Source organism: Aquarana catesbeiana, linkage group LG05 (assembly GCF_042186555.1).
Source record: "Aquarana catesbeiana isolate 2022-GZ linkage group LG05, ASM4218655v1, whole genome shotgun sequence".
NCBI classification, from domain to species: domain Eukaryota; kingdom Metazoa; phylum Chordata; class Amphibia; order Anura; family Ranidae; genus Aquarana; species Aquarana catesbeiana.
In genome coordinates, this window is record NC_133328.1 from 217,102,745 (window position 1) to 217,110,324 (window position 7,580).

Below are 7,580 nucleotides of genomic sequence, written 5' to 3' on the forward strand. Positions count from 1 at the left end.
AAGTGGGAGCAAATACCTGTATTAGACAGGTATCTGCTCCCTCCTCCCCCCTGAAAGGAGCCAATTGTGACACCGGAGGGGGGGAGGAATCCAAAAAGTAGAAGTTCTGTTTTTGGGTGGAACTACACTTTAAGTATAACTAAAGGCAAAATATTATTTTTCCTTTTTGCTCAGTGTGGAGAAGGATTAGAACAGCTGTCAGATGTTTACCACCACCTGTGTCCTTGTTAGGGGAATTACCCTCTCTATTTGTTATGTTTACTATGATCGTGGGAAACGAAAGAAAATCCCAAATTTTGGGTTGTCCCCAGAACAGTACTAGAGGACAAATTGTCCAGTGGGGATGCTAGTTCTGGTGACAACCAGGGATTCCTTCACTTTTCGTTTGGATTTTGATTTCCTCTCCCTTCCTGTTTTGGCTATGGGACAAGGAGTAAAGGAAAATCCCCAATGGGACACAGATGGCAAAACAAAACCTGACATGCATTTATATCCCTTCCTTACTCTATCCAAAAGGAAAAAAAAATTGCATTTAACTCTACTTTAAAGTGATTGTAAACCCCTACATATACCCAATGAAGTGACTTTCCTCAGGTGATACACAGAGGAGAAACAAATCCTACAGAAGTTGTACCAGTTTATCTTCTCTACATCTGTTTAAAGTGCAGAATTTATACAGCTTGTCTGAGCTTTCAGAAAGCAGGGGGCGGGGAGCTGAAATTACACTCTGCAGAGCTCAGTGAGGTGAGTTGAAAGCTGATTAGAAGGAACACACCCCTCTTCACACATCACACAGGAACAGAGCTAAGGCTGTCAATCAAAGTTTGTGTGCCGATGCTCCCTCCCTGTTGCCTTTTTACCTCTTGGGGTCAGGTAAACTTTTAAGAAGTGAGTCATGCTGATAGCAGAGAGAAATGACACTCTGGATTTAAACAAGTTCACAAGGTAGAGGGATATGCTTTTGCTCTTTTTAATGTCAGAGGTTTTCAACCACTTTATAATAATTGTCTTAAGGTATGTATTTATTCAGGTATTGCATAAAGTCAGAGACTTGCTTACATATTAGGCATGTGTAGCAACTTATACAGACATATATGAACCTGCAGGGGACCAGAAAAAGAAGGCAAGGCATACTCCTTTAAAAGAAAAATTATGCATAAAGAGGTAAGATAAAGCCACGTTTAGACATTTAACAGACCTTACTGCCCCTCTGAAAAGTGATACATTGCAGATCACTTTTCAGAGGGACGACAATGTCGAAACATTGACTTAATTGATCTCTTTCTGTAAAATTTTAATGTTGCCTCCTCAACTGGTTTTAACCCTGTAAATGCTGCACCACCACACTGCAACTGCATTCATTACGTGCAGTTGCAGTGTAGCCCCATTCACTTGAAGGAGTAGCATTCAGTGGCTGTATTTTTTGCTGTGCTACTTTATGTGTACACCCCTGTCCGGCTGACTTTGCAGCTTAAGGGCGAAGCGGGTAAAAAAGCTGTAAATGTAAACTACTTCTAAGAATCCATACACAAACGATAGCTAGGCAGTACCTGTATACATATATACAGGATGTAGATAGAAAGGAGGAATTTTGTGGGACTTTTAATGAGGGTTCGCCATGTTAAGAGAAAATGACAACATAAAAATGAAATTACAGTACATGATTTATTTATTACAGTCTAGAATACATATCGGATATTTTATATCAAATAGATGGGTAGTCATCAGATTTACACTAAATATCCTGCTCATGGCATGCAATACAAATAAAAAGTAGACATGGCAAATATACATGGCATAATAGATCGATTAAAAGACAAATGTAATAAAGACAAGTAACTGTTGGCATCTAGTGACACTCTACGCGTTTCCTGGCATTACAGCCATTCAGCAGGAGTGTTATGAAGTAATGTACTAGGAAAGAAAGAACAGGGGTTAATGATAATGCCCTTAGAATTTAAAGTCCCACAAAATTCCAAAAAGCAAACAGAAATGGATGTCAACAAAGCGCTGGAGAGTTCTGAAGTGGCCAGCAATGAGTCCAGATCTAAATCCCATTGAACACCTGTGGAAAGATCTTAAAATTGCTGTTGGGAAAAGGAGCCCTTCCAATAAGAGAGACCTGGAGCAGTTCGCAAAGGAAGCGTGGGCCAAAATTCCGGGTGAGAGGTGTAAGAAGCTTATTGATGGTTATAGGAAGCAACTGATTTCAGTTATTTTTTCCAAAGGGTGTGCAACCAAATATTAAGTTAAGGGTGCCAAGAATTTTGACCAGCCCATTTTTGGAGTTTTGTGTGACATTATGTCCAATTTGCTTTTTTTTTCCTCCCTTTTTTTGTTTTGTTCCAAAACACACAAAGGGAATAAGCATGTGTAGCAAAATATGTGTTACTGCAATACTTTTCTGTGAGAAATACTTAATTTTCTGGAAAAATTCCAAGTAATAAATCATGTGATCACCACTGTGCCACTTTTATTTATTTGGATATTAGGGGCACAGTGGTGATTGCGCTATTCCTGCGCATGTTCATGGCAGCTTACACTGGATTGTGACAATGCCCCCACCATGATAGAACTGGATAGCTATAATTTCTTGAGAGGAACCCATCACAGCATTTTCCATATCTATCACATCAAGGGGTGGGAATCTGTATGCTGCCATGAAGATGCGCCAGGAAAGGAAAATTACAATTTCCTGGTGCATCATGCCAGCATACACTGGGAAATAACTTGCCAGTCAGGTGGGTGCTAGAAAGTATTATTTTATTAACAAGAAAAGGAACAATTGGCTTGAATAATTGTTTTTTCAAATTCCACAGTTGCCAACTGAGCAGGGTCCACGTTATAATGTGATATAAACGTGTTTCTGGAAGACCAAGTTGCCGCCTTGCATATCGTCTCCGAAGATACTCTGCAATATGCTGCCAAGAAGGTTGCCACGCCCTAGTAGAGGGAGCCTTTAAGCCCTAAGGTATGGAGAGTTGCTGTACTAAATATGCCTTCTTGATGGTTTTGACAAGCCATGAAGCTATGAAGCAAAGGTCATATGGTCCGCCCAAACCTGTATGAATAGCTGGAGTCTGGCTCCCATTACCACAGGTCGGACGGGTGTACCTTCAAAAGGACTTCTGCTGGTCCCCCCCCCCGCAGAGGAAGATTTGGATTTCTGTTATCTCAGTAGAGAAGAGACTGGGGATTTCTCCAATTTCTTTTGAACTCATTCCCAGGTCTAAGTCTTTCCGTCGCTGTATCTTTCCGGAAGGTTACATCTGTAAGATGGGCCTTTTTGTGGTTTCGGCCTCCTGTAAGAAGTAATAGGACCCGACTTTCCGCCTGTAACCTTGGAGATGGCCGAATCTAGTTTAGATCCAAAAAGATTAGCTCCATCATAGGGTATCTTGCACCAATTGGTTTTGGAGACTGCATTTGCTACCCAGGGTTTCAGCCACAAGGCCCTTCTGGGTATCACGGAGGCTAGCATTGCCCTGGCGGAGGATCTAATTATGTCTACTGACGCCTCTGCCATGAAATCTCCTGCAAGTTCAAGTTCTTGAAGAACTGTTATGACCTTTCCCTGATCTGCACCCTCTAACAGCGACTTTATATTGGAAGTCCTGCTGGAATTAGCTTTCCCTACCTCAGCTAGAACAATAGCTGTTCTGTAAGCACCTCCTGCTGCCTAGTTTGCTCTCTTAAGATCGAGATCTATCTTGCGGTCAAGTATATCTCTGAAGGTTACTGCATCCTCAATGGGCAAGGTAACATGCCTGGCCACTGCAGCCCATCAGAGTACCCAAGTACCTATCTGCAGCCCATTAGAGTACCCGAGAACTTGTCTCCAACCCAGAGTACCTGAGTACCTATCTACAGCCCATCAGAGTACCCGAGTAATTATCTGCAGCCTATGCCTCACAAAATATATGATGGGCTGTTTGCTTTCCAAAATGGAGTAATTTTGTGGGCGTTTCCATTGCTCTGGTGCTCCATGGTCTTCAAAAGTGTGATAGGTTGTCAGGAAATTATATGTGTAATTTATGCTCCTAGATTACCTGACAGTGCTCCCTGCATATTGGGACCATAGCTTGTAGACTCTATGGCCCCTTTCACACGATTGGACCGTTCAGGTCCGCCTGTCAGTTTTGACGGCGGACCTGAACAGGCGCTCCATGTTAGCCTATGGAGCGACGGATGTCAGCGGAGACATGTCCGCTGACATCCGACCCTGTCCGATCCGCGAAAAGCAGACGGATGGCCCTACGTCCAGGTCCGTCGCTGGCGGATCGGATCGGGTGAGATCTGATGAAAACGGACATGCTGTCCGTTTTCATCCGATCCCTCCATAGGCGGCAGCGGTGCCTGACAAGCCCCTCCCCGCTCAGTGAGCAGAGTGGGACCTGTCATCCTCCGGCTCAGCGGAGATCAACGGACAGATCTCCCACTGAGCCGGCAGACCGAGGCGCGCTCCGTAGAAACGGAGTCCGCCTCGTGTGAAAGGGGCCTATAACTTTCACACAGACTAAATAAAATCCACTAATTTGGGTTGTTTTTACCAATGTTTTGTATCAGTATAAATTTTGGCCCAAATTTATGAACACAAATTACTTATTTGTAAATGTTTATAATAGATACTAAAAAAAAAAGTGTTTTTTTTTTCAAAATTTTCGCTCTTTTTTTACTTGTATTGCAAAAAATAAAAACCCAGTGGTGATTAAATACAACTAAAAGAAAGTTCTATTTGTGTGAAAAAAAAGGTAAACATTGTTTGGGTACAGTGTTGCATGACTGAGTAATTGTCATTCAAATCGTGAGAGCACTGAAAGCTGAAAATTGGTCTGGGCAGGAAGGGGATGAAAGGGCCCTGTATTGTGACATGGCTATGTTTATACCTCACTTAAACGATAACGAACGTGCAGAATCCGAAAACCGAAAGATCCCTCATAAACAAATGCTTTATTTTCGTTTTCGTTGTGACAACAGTTCGATATAGATAGGAGATTCGACATGATGCTGACAATAGCGATCTGTGTCCATCGAACCTGTGGTTGAATGTGCCTAACCTTAGCTCTATTAGTCCAAGATTATTCTACATAGAGAGAAAAGTTTCGACATTATAGCGACAATAGTAAAAAAGGTAGAATGTGCCTAACCTAACTCTATTAGTCCAAGATTATTCGACATAGAGAGAAAAGATTCGACGAAGCAGTCACCACGAGCGGACATTTATGGTCAAATGCTCCGCCCATAGGCTATAGAAGAATTCTAATGTTGGTTGACTAGTAATAATAATTAATAAATATAATTATTACTAGTGTCATACAACATTAGAATTCTACTATAGCTTGTAGGTGGAACATTTGACAGACACCATAAGCCTTCAATGACAGATTCGACCTTAATTATTTCAGATTTTTAGAGAAATGCATTTTGTAACAAAACAAAATAAATAAAAACAAATTTTGGGAGTAACTAAATAAATTTATTTTTCATATGAAAACGAAATTCCGAAACTAAATATTTAAGTGTGCACATGTCTAATGATAACTGTGCGAAAAGAATATCAATCAAATTTATTTCAACTCAATAATGTATTGAAACTTGTATTAATCATATATTACCAACTATAAGGTAGATGGCAAAAGCTTACAAACAAAGATGTTTTCAAAGATACCAAATAAGTAATACAAACAGAATATTGCTACAATGGACATACAAAAGTTTTCAGTATATTAGAACAATTGCATAAAGAAGAAAGTACAGAAGAATTAAAACAAAAGAAAAATACATTACACAGACGTCCTGTTCTCCTGGTTGCCTGGACTCCAAAGGGAAAAAGAAAGATCTGAACTGTCCCTCTCTCTTATATACACCCTTTCTGCCCATCCCCCTTTAAGAAAAGGAGGAGAAGAAAAAACTTTTCAGAGAGATTTTAATCTTAAAGTGTTACCACTCTCAACCAGTGGAGGCGCTCTTGGTTTGCAAGACTCTAGTACTAGAGGTCATTTAGGCCAACCAAACGTCCAGTTGAGCAGCTGGACATACATCAGGAAACTATTGTAACACCTCCCTATGAGGTGTCTGAATAAATAGTGCATCAGGGCCTATTCCTTTACGTAAGCCAGGTGGCCACATTTAAAATAGACCTTAGACAGGAAATGGGGGTTTTATGGTGAGGAGACAGATGTATGGTGCCTATTCAAAGAACTTGTGGAGAGTACAAACGTTCATATATATTGATCAAATTTGATGTCCTTGGAAGTAAAAACTAAGGCCTCAATATTTCCACATCGATTCCCCCTGAAGTTCATTCTTGAACTTATGTCCTCCTTCAATGACTTTGTACCCACCCACAACAGCCCAGAAGCCCAGACCCTTCCCACACCACCACTGCGGCCTCCTCTTCCTTTCTTGAACATGCCGGAACCCATCAAGGTAGATGAGATAGTAAAGAAATCCTGGTGCCTTTGAGACTTCACCTCCAAACCATGAGTGTCTGTACTGCAATGTTTCATCGCCCCTTTGCCTTGGAAGAGCAGAACTCCAACATTGATGGCGGGATACTGGCATATCTAGTCCTGTAACTTGGGAATAAGGTGTAATGGTGGCACCGATTGGATCGGACCGTGAGACAGCACTTTTCAGCATGTTGAAGGAAGGTTCAGGAGAGTCTTATTCGTTGCACATTTATCTCGAGATGACTTGGTTGCCATTGCTTCTTCAGGTGGTAGGCGGACAGTCGTGCATGAATACAAAAAAAGAAGGAGAATGTCAGTGTTCAGTTATTGGAGGAATGCCGAACAGGAGCAGCGGGTTTAAGACTAAATGCTTATAAGGGGTGTAATGTGGACAAGGAAAGTGGGATCCCCACAGGGTACAGGGTACAGAGTCCGAGCAACAGCCAGTATCATCCATGGCCCTTGATGGTAGGGATAGTCAACACTGCCTGCTATTGCCGAGTCCCTGGGTTCACCACACCTGGTCACGGGGCTCAGGTTAAAGCAGTAGGCAGACTAGGGGAGGTAGAATTACATTAAAGCGCCGTGCAAACTGGTGGCACTATATAAAACCTGTATAATAATAATAATAATTAAGACATAAGACCTGGATGTCCAGGGAAACTTTGTGAAATATGGTACTTGTATGTTTCAGGAAACCATTCTATAGGACCCACTGGACTCGGTAAAGCCTTGCAATTCACAGCTCATCTCTGATATTCAAACAAGAGTTTCAGAAGATTAATACATTTACTTTTAAAGATATAGAAGAATATTATCAGCTAATGGATTGGTACCATCACTTAAAGTAATTAAACATAAGAATATGAAACAAAGAAAGTAGGAAAGAGAAAGAAGAGAAAAAATAAAATAAGCAAAAAATTTTAAAAAATACAGGTTTAATGCTGCTTCAACCCAGACCGTTTATCACACACATTTCACTTTATGTCAAAGAGCATTGAATCTGCATCCATAAAAACAAACAAACAATATATAACTGTCCTGAAAAATTATTATAAAGTGCCTTGAAAAATAATACATCGCAGCTGTTGCAGCAGCAACTTAGTAAAAAAAAAAATAAAGAGGAAC